Source organism: Pleuronectes platessa, chromosome 6 (assembly GCF_947347685.1).
Source record: "Pleuronectes platessa chromosome 6, fPlePla1.1, whole genome shotgun sequence".
Taxonomy (NCBI): domain Eukaryota; kingdom Metazoa; phylum Chordata; class Actinopteri; order Pleuronectiformes; family Pleuronectidae; genus Pleuronectes; species Pleuronectes platessa.
The window spans coordinates 20953597-20970414 of NC_070631.1; positions in this window are offsets into that span (position 1 = coordinate 20953597).

The window sequence follows — 16818 nt, forward strand, 5'->3', positions numbered from 1 at the left end:
GCATCCCTAGAAATTACCATATACAGTTTGATTGTTTCTAGTTAAATTCATAATTAAAAGCCTAAGAAGTGAATAATAAAAAGTTTAAGAGACAAGTTGAGGCTGATGCTTTTTATTTTTGTGTCTGGTTTCACTTGGTACTCAATTGGCTCATGGGTTTTTAATGTTTTATCAGTTTCCTTTAATTCCAGGTGAAGCTAAAAAGTCTGACAGCTCATCAGATGAAGACCACAAAGACCCCAACAAAGCTGCTTGTCCAGTTCCACCAAAGACAGAGGACAATGAGAAAGACAAAAGAAAGAGAACTTGAAATCAGAAGCTTCTGAGGTCAAATCTCTCAATGGCAGCAGCGTCGCCTTTGATAGCAGCGTCGCCTTTGATAGCAGCTTCGCCTTTGATAGCTGCTATAAAAGGCGAAGCTCCTTCCAAAGGCGACGCTGCTCTCAAAGGCGATGCTGCACTCAAAGGTGACACTGCTCCCAGAGGCGATGCTGCACTCAAAGGTGACACTGCTCCCAGAGACGATGCTGCACTCAAAGGTGACACTGCTCCCAGAGGCGATGCTGCTCTCAAAGGCGACACTGCTCCCATTTGCGAAGCTGCTCTCAAAGGCGATTCTGCTCTCAAAGGCGAAGCTTCTCTCAAAGGCGATGCTGCTCCCGGAGGCGACGTTGATCCTGGAGGCGACGCTGCTCCAAAAGGCGACGCTGCTCCCAGAGGCTAAACTGCTCCCAGAGGAGCAAAACTGCTCCCAGCTGCCTTTGGGAGAAACGCTGCTCCCAGATGCGACACCTCTTGTCCCAAATGCGACGCTGCTCCCAAAGGCAGCGCTGCTGCTTCCTGAGGCGACGCTGCTGCTCCCTGAGGCGACGCTGCTGCTCCCTGAGGCGACGACGCTGCTCCCAGATATGAAACCTCTGGTCCCAGATGCGACATCTCTGGTCCCAGATGAGACACCTTTGGTCCCAGATGAGACACCTTTGGTCCCAGATGCGACGCTGCTCCCAGAGGCGACGCTGCGACCCGGCTCCCAGAGGCAAAATGGCTCCAAGAAGCGACGCTGCTCCAAGAAGCGACGCTGCTCCAAGAAGAACTGACGACTGAACCTCCTGTGGTTAAACCTGTGGAACCAAGAGAAAATGACTGGCAGCCAAGGATAAAAAGGCGAAAGATAAAAAAGATGAAGCTGGCCGTGCAAAGGATACGGAGGAGGTCGCATTGCACCAGGAGAACTCAGATAAGAAAAATGTAGAAAAGGAAAACGACGCAGCAACAGAAAATAAAAAGAACCACACGAGTATTGTCCTCCACCAAAAGGAGAATCCCCATCTCTACCTAGAGATGTGAAAAAGATGTAAGCAGCGGTGAAGTCATCGAATCACAAAGAGTATGAGAAGACAAAAGAGAACCCGGCCGGTACTCTCTTACGTCTGGAAGGACCGGAGAGGTTGAAGATCACCAGCTTGTCCGTGTGAGCCGCCATCTGGAGGAAGGCCTGCAGGCTGCAGACCGACTGGTTTCCTGCCGCTGACGCTCGTCTGCTCCCAGAGAGCCGGCCGTACCAAACGGATCGAGCTAGAAGGGACGACCGTCGATACCCAATTAACACACTGACACAAGCTGGACGATATGTTCTTCACCTGCTCACTGGTGACTGTGTGATGCTGCTGTAAATGCTGATGTGTGATGCACACTTTGATATTTAGTATCTTCATTTAACAGCTATATATTTTAAAATTTGTATAATAAAAACACTTCTCTATATTGTCTACTGTGCGTTTTCTGCAACTCACAGAAAGAAACCAGGAGCCGGCGCTCAGGCTCTGCAGTTCGGCCCAGGTAAACATGACCGCCGTGGTATCGGTCCGGTTTTGGGAAAAACCTTGTCGATGTTGGTCGTCCGCCGCAGCGTGCGGTCGTGCGTCAGGAAGGGGAATCCATAATAACTGTAACCAGGACAACACACCAGCTATCATCACAGTAAAGTGTGTAGAATTACTTTCCACGCCCACCGACCTGATGATGACGTCGGTAATGACCTGGCCATGACTTTAAAGGCCTGATGACTTGGACCAGTCGAGTTGCTGGGAGATTTCGTGGGGCACATCTGAAAGTGCCCCAGCTCCGCCCACCACCCAGTGTTAACTTCGGCCTGTGCGGTTCACGCTCATTGGTGTTCCATCCCAGAGCAGACGGACGGCAAGAGAGAAGCATTTCACAGAGCAAGCACACAGACAGAAACATACACATTACATGTCATTTGGCTGACGCTTTTGTCCAAAGCGACTTAAAATTAGTACACTCAACATTTATGAGGGGCCATTTAAAGGGGTTCAGTATCTTGCCAAGGACACTTCAGCATGCAGATGAGAGAGAGTGGGGTTTGAACCGGCAACCTTCTTGTCGGAGAACCACCACTCTAACCACTAGGCCACACCACCCCAAACAAATCAAATGACTCCAAAACAAGAATATAATGCTTGTGAGTCAAGTTTATTCACAAAGACATTCACGCTATTTTTCCATCATTTTTTCCAGCCAATTATTTGGGTCAAATGAAATCAGGGAGTATAATGAAACAGAACACAAGTAACCGTTTTTGAATGTTCATCATCACAGATGCTTGGACTAGACATGAGCATCATCTGTGCCTTTATGCAGCTTGAAGTCAAAATTAACAGTTGAAAAAAAAGATGAAGCACTTTATGGCCAAACATGTGGGCCAGTGTAGAAACTGGGCCAATGTACTGTCCTTGTCCCAGAGGCAGCAGCTGTTCAACTTCTTCAAGTCTTCGGCCTTTTTCTAAAACAATTGACTTAAACAATACACCCATTCAGTGTGGGGCCCTGGTTTGAAATGTTGTTTTTCTGTGTTTGTCGTAGAAGATATGGGTGCATAAAGGATAAGCGTCCATCTCCGTTCTCCCTTGTGCCGATGTTCATCACCACACCATAGCTGTTTCCAAATTCAGGGGTTCCTGCTGAGGTCACAGTCAACAGGGCCATCCCAGGCCACGTACACCTCAAAGGCCAAAACGAAATGAGACTAGGATTTCCTATTCAGCTTATCCCACACCTACCATGGCATCATTAGCTGGTTTGAGCTGCTGTGTTTACTGGAGCTCAGCTACGTCATTCGCTTCGCAACATTGGGGACGAGGTTGGCCTGAGAGGGATCCACCTGTTTGAGCGTCTGTTGCACGGGAATGAAAGGACACATTTGTTGGCCACACTTAAAGAAGCCTTGTCGCGGCACTGCAGTTTTCGCGGCACTGCAAAAATCTGGTGGCTCAATTTTGTATGACGTCATGTCACCGTCACAAAAATAGAGGTAGCTGATTATTATAAGCAGTAGGCCTGTAAAGACCAGTAAGATATGGGCTCCATTTTGAGTGCCAGCAGGGAGCAGAAATCCTATTACAAATACAATTCACATGCTTTAAGATTAACATTAAGATACATGTATTTATCCCAAACACATGCACAGACATGCACAGGCACACTCATGCAATTGTAGGGAAATTTAACCTCTGCTTTTAACCCATCTGGTGCAGGACACACAGAGCAGTGAGCAGCCATGTACGGCGCACAGGGAGCAGATGTTGGGGGAGTAAGGTGCCTTTCTCAGGGGCACTAGAGAGGGCAGGGAGAATCCTCTTGGATTTTTGGACAGAACAATCCAGGTTCGTCCTTTTGTTTTTTCACCGAGGAGTCGAACCAGAGACGACCCAGAGACCTTTTCTGCCCACAGTCCAAGTTTCTGCCACTAGTCCACCGCCTCTCCATAAAGCGCTCAGCGCGACACAACGATGTTGCCTATAATACAGCATTAAAGTAAAATGATTGCAACAAAGTTAAAAGATTAGACAGACACATAGCTTCACATCAACGTCATCATCAATACTCTGAATAAAGAGCTTTAGAGACGTAATGCTACTTTAAACAGCTGCTCTTAAAATGCAGATGTGACTTTAAATACTCACGTTTCAGTTGATCACATTAAATCTGTTTCTGCAGAATAATAATCTGTGTAACGTAGTCAAGTCAAATGGGTTGGTGAGTGAAACAACTTTACGTACCATTAGATATCTTACGTGGTGGAACTTATTCTCCAAACACACTCATCCTCATCAACTCTATCTCTGCGGGCCCTCTGCGGGCTTGCGTGTGTCGGCCAATTTTTCTAACTACACGACAAAGCGACGCGAGCCTCACGCAGCCCGCAAGGCTTGTGATTGGTCTGCTTACTACATCCCGTCCGGAGTCTAGTTTCCGGTTTCATGCCCCACAATACGCGGAAATCACGGAAGATTTAGAAGAACGAATATGGACCAAATAGAAGAGCACTTGGCAGAAGAGATCCGAAAGTATGACCACTTGTATAACCCGTCACTGACTGGCCGATTTGTCCGCCAGAAATAGGCTATGAGGAGCCGGAGTGGCGATGTAAATAAACAGTCGACGAAGAAGAAGACGTCTCTTCTTTGTGGGTTTTGTCTTTGAAAAAAAACGTTACTCCGCCTAGGGTTCTGGCGGTGAATTGCGTAGCCTTCCGCGGTTGCAGTCGCAGGACTATAATTCAGCCTTCAGTGTGCGGCACCGGGAGGTCCTCATCCGGTGGCACCTCACGGCGTCACTGGTGCGGGGGCTTTCTTTCTCTTGGACCGCGGGGCGGTGTCCATCGCCGGCGCGGAAGGCGGGCCGTTGGAGGGGACCGGGTACTTCTCGCGGATCACCTCAGCTACGGCGACCGCTGGGGGAACCCTGTGCTCGCGCGGGGGGCACCCTGCGGTGCGCCTCGGCTGGCGCCTATCAGCTGACTGAGAACTGGTGCGGACCAGGGGAATCCGACTGTTTAATTAAAACAAGCATCGCGAAGGGCCACGGTGGGTGTTGACGCGATGTGATTTCTGCCCGACACTAAAAACAGGTAAAACTCAGGAGGGCTTGTTAAGTTATCTTGACTCACGCAGTGTAACTTGGCATAAAAAGTATGAGCGTAGCGTCTGTTTAAGTACTTTATTCAAATTTGCATCGGCTCTATTCATCCGTCTCATGCACAGGTGACTAGGGAATTGACAACATACGTCATACACACAGAAGCCGTAACACATCTAATAAACGGGCAATACTGCTACCGTAAATCAATGAGAAGAGCGTTCTCTATAATGATACTTTAACAGGGCGGTTTTAGACAGGGTAAAAAGGTGCTGTTTTAAATTATTCTTGTGGTATTTTGACCAAAATATGTTACAGACATTTCATTAAGATCCCGAGGAACAATTTCAACTTGCGGTAAAATGGGCATAATATGTCTCTGTTAAATAAAGTTTAGTTAAATCAAAGATTGTTTCATAAATCTGATTCAATTTGTGTTCATTAAAAGATAAGAGTGATGAAGGGCTGACATTTTTTTAAATAGTGCTTTCTAAATAATGACTTAATTATTTTTCTGGCACAAAAAGGTGAATGAATAATAACAAAAAGAAAATAAACAAATATCGGTATCGCCTATCGGCCAGATTGTTATTTTAAATATCGGTATCGGTATCGGCCAAGAATTTCCATATCGGTGCATCCCTAGAAATTACCATATACAGTTTGATTGTTTCTAGTTAAATTCATAATTAAAAGCCTAAGAAGTGAATAATAAAAAGTTTAAGAGACAAGTTGAGGCTGATGCTTTTTATTTTTGTGTCTGGTTTCACTTGGTACTCAATTGGCTCATGGGTTTTTAATGTTTTATCAGTTTCCTTTAATTCCAGGTGAAGCTAAAAAGTCTGACAGCTCATCAGATGAAGACCACAAAGACCCCAACAAAGCTGCTTGTCCAGTTCCACCAAAGACAGAGGACAATGAGAAAGACAAAAGAAAGAGAACTTGAAATCAGAAGCTTCTGAGGTCAAATCTCTCAATGGCAGCAGCGTCGCCTTTGATAGCAGCGTCGCCTTTGATAGCAGCTTCGCCTTTGATAGCTGCTATAAAAGGCGAAGCTCCTTCCAAAGGCGACGCTGCTCTCAAAGGCGATGCTGCACTCAAAGGTGACACTGCTCCCAGAGGCGATGCTGCACTCAAAGGTGACACTGCTCCCAGAGACGATGCTGCACTCAAAGGTGACACTGCTCCCAGAGGCGATGCTGCTCTCAAAGGCGACACTGCTCCCATTTGCGAAGCTGCTCTCAAAGGCGATTCTGCTCTCAAAGGCGAAGCTTCTCTCAAAGGCGATGCTGCTCCCGGAGGCGACGTTGATCCTGGAGGCGACGCTGCTCCAAAAGGCGACGCTGCTCCCAGAGGCTAAACTGCTCCCAGAGGAGCAAAACTGCTCCCAGCTGCCTTTGGGAGAAACGCTGCTCCCAGATGCGACACCTCTTGTCCCAAATGCGACGCTGCTCCCAAAGGCAGCGCTGCTGCTTCCTGAGGCGACGCTGCTGCTCCCTGAGGCGACGCTGCTGCTCCCTGAGGCGACGACGCTGCTCCCAGATATGAAACCTCTGGTCCCAGATGCGACATCTCTGGTCCCAGATGAGACACCTTTGGTCCCAGATGAGACACCTTTGGTCCCAGATGCGACGCTGCTCCCAGAGGCGACGCTGCGACCCGGCTCCCAGAGGCAAAATGGCTCCAAGAAGCGACGCTGCTCCAAGAAGCGACGCTGCTCCAAGAAGAACTGACGACTGAACCTCCTGTGGTTAAACCTGTGGAACCAAGAGAAAATGACTGGCAGCCAAGGATAAAAAGGCGAAAGATAAAAAAGATGAAGCTGGCCGTGCAAAGGATACGGAGGAGGTCGCATTGCACCAGGAGAACTCAGATAAGAAAAATGTAGAAAAGGAAAACGACGCAGCAACAGAAAATAAAAAGAACCACACGAGTATTGTCCTCCACCAAAAGGAGAATCCCCATCTCTACCTAGAGATGTGAAAAAGATGTAAGCAGCGGTGAAGTCATCGAATCACAAAGAGTATGAGAAGACAAAAGAGAACCCGGCCGGTACTCTCTTACGTCTGGAAGGACCGGAGAGGTTGAAGATCACCAGCTTGTCCGTGTGAGCCGCCATCTGGAGGAAGGCCTGCAGGCTGCAGACCGACTGGTTTCCTGCCGCTGACGCTCGTCTGCTCCCAGAGAGCCGGCCGTACCAAACGGATCGAGCTAGAAGGGACGACCGTCGATACCCAATTAACACACTGACACAAGCTGGACGATATGTTCTTCACCTGCTCACTGGTGACTGTGTGATGCTGCTGTAAATGCTGATGTGTGATGCACACTTTGATATTTAGTATCTTCATTTAACAGCTATATATTTTAAAATTTGTATAATAAAAACACTTCTCTATATTGTCTACTGTGCGTTTTCTGCAACTCACAGAAAGAAACCAGGAGCCGGCGCTCAGGCTCTGCAGTTCGGCCCAGGTAAACATGACCGCCGTGGTATCGGTCCGGTTTTGGGAAAAACCTTGTCGATGTTGGTCGTCCGCCGCAGCGTGCGGTCGTGCGTCAGGAAGGGGAATCCATAATAACTGTAACCAGGACAACACACCAGCTATCATCACAGTAAAGTGTGTAGAATTACTTTCCACGCCCACCGACCTGATGATGACGTCGGTAATGACCTGGCCATGACTTTAAAGGCCTGATGACTTGGACCAGTCGAGTTGCTGGGAGATTTCGTGGGGCACATCTGAAAGTGCCCCAGCTCCGCCCACCACCCAGTGTTAACTTCGGCCTGTGCGGTTCACGCTCATTGGTGTTCCATCCCAGAGCAGACGGACGGCAAGAGAGAAGCATTTCACAGAGCAAGCACACAGACAGAAACATACACATTACATGTCATTTGGCTGACGCTTTTGTCCAAAGCGACTTAAAATTAGTACACTCAACATTTATGAGGGGCCATTTAAAGGGGTTCAGTATCTTGCCAAGGACACTTCAGCATGCAGATGAGAGAGAGTGGGGTTTGAACCGGCAACCTTCTTGTCGGAGAACCACCACTCTAACCACTAGGCCACACCACCCCAAACAAATCAAATGACTCCAAAACAAGAATATAATGCTTGTGAGTCAAGTTTATTCACAAAGACATTCACGCTATTTTTCCATCATTTTTTCCAGCCAATTATTTGGGTCAAATGAAATCAGGGAGTATAATGAAACAGAACACAAGTAACCGTTTTTGAATGTTCATCATCACAGATGCTTGGACTAGACATGAGCATCATCTGTGCCTTTATGCAGCTTGAAGTCAAAATTAACAGTTGAAAAAAAAGATGAAGCACTTTATGGCCAAACATGTGGGCCAGTGTAGAAACTGGGCCAATGTACTGTCCTTGTCCCAGAGGCAGCAGCTGTTCAACTTCTTCAAGTCTTCGGCCTTTTTCTAAAACAATTGACTTAAACAATACACCCATTCAGTGTGGGGCCCTGGTTTGAAATGTTGTTTTTCTGTGTTTGTCGTAGAAGATATGGGTGCATAAAGGATAAGCGTCCATCTCCGTTCTCCCTTGTGCCGATGTTCATCACCACACCATAGCTGTTTCCAAATTCAGGGGTTCCTGCTGAGGTCACAGTCAACAGGGCCATCCCAGGCCACGTACACCTCAAAGGCCAAAACGAAATGAGACTAGGATTTCCTATTCAGCTTATCCCACACCTACCATGGCATCATTAGCTGGTTTGAGCTGCTGTGTTTACTGGAGCTCAGCTACGTCATTCGCTTCGCAACATTGGGGACGAGGTTGGCCTGAGAGGGATCCACCTGTTTGAGCGTCTGTTGCACGGGAATGAAAGGACACATTTGTTGGCCACACTTAAAGAAGCCTTGTCGCGGCACTGCAGTTTTCGCGGCACTGCAAAAATCTGGTGGCTCAATTTTGTATGACGTCATGTCACCGTCACAAAAATAGAGGTAGCTGATTATTATAAGCAGTAGGCCTGTAAAGACCAGTAAGATATGGGCTCCATTTTGAGTGCCAGCAGGGAGCAGAAATCCTATTACAAATACAATTCACATGCTTTAAGATTAACATTAAGATACATTTATTTATCCCAAACACATGCACAGACATGCACAGGCACACTCATGCAATTGTAGGGAAATTTAACCTCTGCTTTTAACCCATCTGGTGCAGGACACACAGAGCAGTGAGCAGCCATGTACGGCGCACAGGGAGCAGATGTTGGGGGAGTAAGGTGCCTTTCTCAGGGGCACTAGAGAGGGCAGGGAGAATCCTCTTGGATTTTTGGACAGAACAATCCAGGTTCGTCCTTTTGTTTTTTCACCGAGGAGTCGAACCAGAGACGACCCAGAGACCTTTTCTGCCCACAGTCCAAGTTTCTGCCACTAGTCCACCGCCTCTCCATAAAGCGCTCAGCGCGACACAACGATGTTGCCTATAATACAGCATTAAAGTAAAATGATTGCAACAAAGTTAAAAGATTAGACAGACACATAGCTTCACATCAACGTCATCATCAATACTCTGAATAAAGAGCTTTAGAGACGTAATGCTACTTTAAACAGCTGCTCTTAAAATGCAGATGTGACTTTAAATACTCACGTTTCAGTTGATCACATTAAATCTGTTTCTGCAGAATAATAATCTGTGTAACGTAGTCAAGTCAAATGGGTTGGTGAGTGAAACAACTTTACGTACCATTAGATATCTTACGTGGTGGAACTTATTCTCCAAACACACTCATCCTCATCAACTCTATCTCTGCGGGCCCTCTGCGGGCTTGCGTGTGTCGGCCAATTTTTCTAACTACACGACAAAGCGACGCGAGCCTCACGCAGCCCGCAAGGCTTGTGATTGGTCTGCTTACTACATCCCGTCCGGAGTCTAGTTTCCGGTTTCATGCCCCACAATACGCGGAAATCACGGAAGATTTAGAAGAACGAATATGGACCAAATAGAAGAGCACTTGGCAGAAGAGATCCGAAAGTATGACCACTTGTATAACCCGTCACTGACTGGCCGATTTGTCCGCCAGAAATAGGCTATGAGGAGCCGGAGTGGCGATGTAAATAAACAGAGGAGCCGGAGTGGCGATGTAAATAAACAGTCGACGAAGAAGAAGACGTCTCTTCTTTGTGGGTTTTGTCTTTGAAAAAAAACGTTACTCCGCCTAGGGTTCTGGCGGTGAATTGCGTAGCCTTCCGCGGTTGCAGTCGCAGGACTATAATTCAGCCTTCAGTGTGCGGCACCGGGAGGTCCTCATCCGGTGGCACCTCACGGCGTCACTGGTGCGGGGGCTTTCTTTCTCTTGGACCGCGGGGCGGTGTCCATCGCCGGCGCGGAAGGCGGGCCGTTGGAGGGGACCGGGTACTTCTCGCGGATCACCTCAGCTACGGCGACCGCTGGGGGAACCCTGTGCTCGCGCGGGGGGCACCCTGCGGTGCGCCTCGGCTGGCGCCTATCAGCTGACTGAGAACTGGTGCGGACCAGGGGAATCCGACTGTTTAATTAAAACAAGCATCGCGAAGGGCCACGGTGGGTGTTGACGCGATGTGATTTCTGCCCGACACTAAAAACAGGTAAAACTCAGGAGGGCTTGTTAAGTTATCTTGACTCACGCAGTGTAACTTGGCATAAAAAGTATGAGCGTAGCGTCTGTTTAAGTACTTTATTCTCATTTGCATCGGCTCTATTCATCCGTCTCATGCACAGGTGACTAGGGAATTGACAACATACGTCATACACACAGAAGCCGTAACACATCTAATAAACGGGCAATACTGCTACCGTAAATCAATGAGAAGAGCGTTCTCTATAATGATACTTTAACAGGGCTGTTTTAGACAGGGTAAAAAGGTGCTGTTTTAAATTATTCTTGTGGTATTTTGACCAAAATATGTTACAGACATTTCATTAAGATCCCGAGGAACAATTTCAACTTGCGGTAAAATGGGCATAATATGTCTCTGTTAAATAAAGTTTAGTTAAATCAAAGATTGTTTCATAAATCTGATTCAATTTGTGTTCATTAAAAGATAAGAGTGATGAAGGGCTGACATTTTTTTAAATAGTGCTTTCTAAATAATGACTTAATTATTTTTCTGGCACAAAAAGGTGAATGAATAATAACAAAAAGAAAATAAACAAATATCGGTATCGCCTATCGGCCAGATTGTTATTTTAAATATCGGTATCGGTATCGGCCAAGAATTTCCATATCGGTGCATCCCTAGAAATTACCATATACAGTTTGATTGTTTCTAGTTAAATTCATAATTAAAAGCCTAAGAAGTGAATAATAAAAAGTTTAAGAGACAAGTTGAGGCTGATGCTTTTTATTTTTGTGTCTGGTTTCACTTGGTACTCAATTGGCTCATGGGTTTTTAATGTTTTATCAGTTTCCTTTAATTCCAGGTGAAGCTAAAAAGTCTGACAGCTCATCAGATGAAGACCACAAAGACCCCAACAAAGCTGCTTGTCCAGTTCCACCAAAGACAGAGGACAATGAGAAAGACAAAAGAAAGAGAACTTGAAATCAGAAGCTTCTGAGGTCAAATCTCTCAATGGCAGCAGCGTCGCCTTTGATAGCAGCGTCGCCTTTGATAGCAGCTTCGCCTTTGATAGCTGCTATAAAAGGCGAAGCTCCTTCCAAAGGCGACGCTGCTCTCAAAGGCGATGCTGCACTCAAAGGTGACACTGCTCCCAGAGGCGATGCTGCACTCAAAGGTGACACTGCTCCCAGAGACGATGCTGCACTCAAAGGTGACACTGCTCCCAGAGGCGATGCTGCTCTCAAAGGCGACACTGCTCCCATTTGCGAAGCTGCTCTCAAAGGCGATTCTGCTCTCAAAGGCGAAGCTTCTCTCAAAGGCGATGCTGCTCCCGGAGGCGACGTTGATCCTGGAGGCGACGCTGCTCCAAAAGGCGACGCTGCTCCCAGAGGCTAAACTGCTCCCAGAGGAGCAAAACTGCTCCCAGCTGCCTTTGGGAGAAACGCTGCTCCCAGATGCGACACCTCTTGTCCCAAATGCGACGCTGCTCCCAAAGGCAGCGCTGCTGCTTCCTGAGGCGACGCTGCTGCTCCCTGAGGCGACGCTGCTGCTCCCTGAGGCGACGCTGCTGCTCCCTGAGGCGACGACGCTGCTCCCAGATATGAAACCTCTGGTCCCAGATGCGACATCTCTGGTCCCAGATGAGACACCTTTGGTCCCAGATGAGACACCTTTGGTCCCAGATGCGACGCTGCTCCCAGAGGCGACGCTGCGACCCGGCTCCCAGAGGCAAAATGGCTCCAAGAAGCGACGCTGCTCCAAGAAGCGACGCTGCTCCAAGAAGAACTGACGACTGAACCTCCTGTGGTTAAACCTGTGGAACCAAGAGAAAATGACTGGCAGCCAAGGATAAAAAGGCGAAAGATAAAAAAGATGAAGCTGGCCGTGCAAAGGATACGGAGGAGGTCGCATTGCACCAGGAGAACTCAGATAAGAAAAATGTAGAAAAGGAAAACGACGCAGCAACAGAAAATAAAAAGAACCACACGAGTATTGTCCTCCACCAAAAGGAGAATCCCCATCTCTACCTAGAGATGTGAAAAAGATGTAAGCAGCGGTGAAGTCATCGAATCACAAAGAGTATGAGAAGACAAAAGAGAACCCGGCCGGTACTCTCTTACGTCTGGAAGGACCGGAGAGGTTGAAGATCACCAGCTTGTCCGTGTGAGCCGCCATCTGGAGGAAGGCCTGCAGGCTGCAGACCGACTGGTTTCCTGCCGCTGACGCTCGTCTGCTCCCAGAGAGCCGGCCGTACCAAACGGATCGAGCTAGAAGGGACGACCGTCGATACCCAATTAACACACTGACACAAGCTGGACGATATGTTCTTCACCTGCTCACTGGTGACTGTGTGATGCTGCTGTAAATGCTGATGTGTGATGCACACTTTGATATTTAGTATCTTCATTTAACAGCTATATATTTTAAAATTTGTATAATAAAAACACTTCTCTATATTGTCTACTGTGCGTTTTCTGCAACTCACAGAAAGAAACCAGGAGCCGGCGCTCAGGCTCTGCAGTTCGGCCCAGGTAAACATGACCGCCGTGGTATCGGTCCGGTTTTGGGAAAAACCTTGTCGATGTTGGTCGTCCGCCGCAGCGTGCGGTCGTGCGTCAGGAAGGGGAATCCATAATAACTGTAACCAGGACAACACACCAGCTATCATCACAGTAAAGTGTGTAGAATTACTTTCCACGCCCACCGACCTGATGATGACGTCGGTAATGACCTGGCCATGACTTTAAAGGCCTGATGACTTGGACCAGTCGAGTTGCTGGGAGATTTCGTGGGGCACATCTGAAAGTGCCCCAGCTCCGCCCACCACCCAGTGTTAACTTCGGCCTGTGCGGTTCACGCTCATTGGTGTTCCATCCCAGAGCAGACGGACGGCAAGAGAGAAGCATTTCACAGAGCAAGCACACAGACAGAAACATACACATTACATGTCATTTGGCTGACGCTTTTGTCCAAAGCGACTTCAAATTAGTACACTCAACATTTATGAGGGGCCATTTAAAGGGGTTCAGTATCTTGCCAAGGACACTTCAGCATGCAGATGAGAGAGAGTGGGGTTTGAACCGGCAACCTTCTTGTCGGAGAACCACCACTCTAACCACTAGGCCACACCACCCCAAACAAATCAAATGACTCCAAAACAAGAATATAATGCTTGTGAGTCAAGTTTATTCACAAAGACATTCACGCTATTTTTCCATCATTTTTTCCAGCCAATTATTTGGGTCAAATGAAATCAGGGAGTATAATGAAACAGAACACAAGTAACCGTTTTTGAATGTTCATCATCACAGATGCTTGGACTAGACATGAGCATCATCTGTGCCTTTATGCAGCTTGAAGTCAAAATTAACAGTTGAAAAAAAAGATGAAGCACTTTATGGCCAAACATGTGGGCCAGTGTAGAAACTGGGCCAATGTACTGTCCTTGTCCCAGAGGCAGCAGCTGTTCAACTTCTTCAAGTCTTCGGCCTTTTTCTAAAACAATTGACTTAAACAATACACCCATTCAGTGTGGGGCCCTGGTTTGAAATGTTGTTTTTCTGTGTTTGTCGTAGAAGATATGGGTGCATAAAGGATAAGCGTCCATCTCCGTTCTCCCTTGTGCCGATGTTCATCACCACACCATAGCTGTTTCCAAATTCAGGGGTTCCTGCTGAGGTCACAGTCAACAGGGCCATCCCAGGCCACGTACACCTCAAAGGCCAAAACGAAATGAGACTAGGATTTCCTATTCAGCTTATCCCACACCTACCATGGCATCATTAGCTGGTTTGAGCTGCTGTGTTTACTGGAGCTCAGCTACGTCATTCGCTTCGCAACATTGGGGACGAGGTTGGCCTGAGAGGGATCCACCTGTTTGAGCGTCTGTTGCACGGGAATGAAAGGACACATTTGTTGGCCACACTTAAAGAAGCCTTGTCGCGGCACTGCAGTTTTCGCGGCACTGCAAAAATCTGGTGGCTCAATTTTGTATGACGTCATGTCACCGTCACAAAAATAGAGGTAGCTGATTATTATAAGCAGTAGGCCTGTAAAGACCAGTAAGATATGGGCTCCATTTTGAGTGCCAGCAGGGAGCAGAAATCCTATTACAAATACAATTCACATGCTTTAAGATTAACATTAAGATACATTTATTTATCCCAAACACATGCACAGACATGCACAGGCACACTCATGCAATTGTAGGGAAATTTAACCTCTGCTTTTAACCCATCTGGTGCAGGACACACAGAGCAGTGAGCAGCCATGTACGGCGCACAGGGAGCAGATGTTGGGGGAGTAAGGTGCCTTTCTCAGGGGCACTAGAGAGGGCAGGGAGAATCCTCTTGGATTTTTGGACAGAACAATCCAGGTTCGTCCTTTTGTTTTTTCACCGAGGAGTCGAACCAGAGACGACCCAGAGACCTTTTCTGCCCACAGTCCAAGTTTCTGCCACTAGTCCACCGCCTCTCCATAAAGCGCTCAGCGCGACACAACGATGTTGCCTATAATACAGCATTAAAGTAAAATGATTGCAACAAAGTTAAAAGATTAGACAGACACATAGCTTCACATCAACGTCATCATCAATACTCTGAATAAAGAGCTTTAGAGACGTAATGCTACTTTAAACAGCTGCTCTTAAAATGCAGATGTGACTTTAAATACTCACGTTTCAGTTGATCACATTAAATCTGTTTCTGCAGAATAATAATCTGTGTAACGTAGTCAAGTCAAATGGGTTGGTGAGTGAAACAACTTTACGTACCATTAGATATCTTACGTGGTGGAACTTATTCTCCAAACACACTCATCCTCATCAACTCTATCTCTGCGGGCCCTCTGCGGGCTTGCGTGTGTCGGCCAATTTTTCTAACTACACGACAAAGCGACGCGAGCCTCACGCAGCCCGCAAGGCTTGTGATTGGTCTGCTTACTACATCCCGTCCGGAGTCTAGTTTCCGGTTTCATGCCCCACAATACGCGGAAATCACGGAAGATTTAGAAGAACGAATATGGACCAAATAGAAGAGCACTTGGCAGAAGAGATCCGAAAGTATGACCACTTGTATAACCCGTCACTGACTGGCCGATTTGTCCGCCAGAAATAGGCTATGAGGAGCCGGAGTGGCGATGTAAATAAACAGTCGACGAAGAAGAAGACGTCTCTTCTTTGTGGGTTTTGTCTTTGAAAAAAAACGTTACTCCGCCTAGGGTTCTGGCGGTGAATTGCGTAGCCTTCCGCGGTTGCAGTCGCAGGACTATAATTCAGCCTTCAGTGTGCGGCACCGGGAGGTCCTCATCCGGTGGCACCTCACGGCGTCACTGGTGCGGGGGCTTTCTTTCTCTTGGACCGCGGGGCGGTGTCCATCGCCGGCGCGGAAGGCGGGCCGTTGGAGGGGACCGGGTACTTCTCGCGGATCACCTCAGCTACGGCGACCGCTGGGGGAACCCTGTGCTCGCGCGGGGGGCACCCTGCGGTGCGCCTCGGCTGGCGCCTATCAGCTGACTGAGAACTGGTGCGGACCAGGGGAATCCGACTGTTTAATTAAAACAAGCATCGCGAAGGGCCACGGTGGGTGTTGACGCGATGTGATTTCTGCCCGACACTAAAAACAGGTAAAACTCAGGAGGGCTTGTTAAGTTATCTTGACTCACGCAGTGTAACTTGGCATAAAAAGTATGAGCGTAGCGTCTGTTTAAGTACTTTATTCTCATTTGCATCGGCTCTATTCATCCGTCTCATGCACAGGTGACTAGGGAATTGACAACATACGTCATACACACAGAAGCCGTAACACATCTAATAAACGGGCAATACTGCTACCGTAAATCAATGAGAAGAGCGTTCTCTATAATGATACTTTAACAGGGCTGTTTTAGACAGGGTAAAAAGGTGCTGTTTTAAATTATTCTTGTGGTATTTTGACCAAAATATGTTACAGACATTTCATTAAGATCCCGAGGAACAATTTCAACTTGCGGTAAAATGGGCATAATATGTCTCTGTTAAATAAAGTTTAGTTAAATCAAAGATTGTTTCATAAATCTGATTCAATTTGTGTTCATTAAAAGATAAGAGTGATGAAGGGCTGACATTTTTTTAAATAGTGCTTTCTAAATAATGACTTAATTATTTTTCTGGCACAAAAAGGTGAATGAATAATAACAAAAAGAAAATAAACAAATATCGGTATCGCCTATCGGCCAGATTGTTATTTTAAATATCGGTATCGGTATCGGCCAAGAATTTCCATATCGGTGCATCCCTAGAAATTACCATATACAGTTTGATTGTTTCTAGTTAA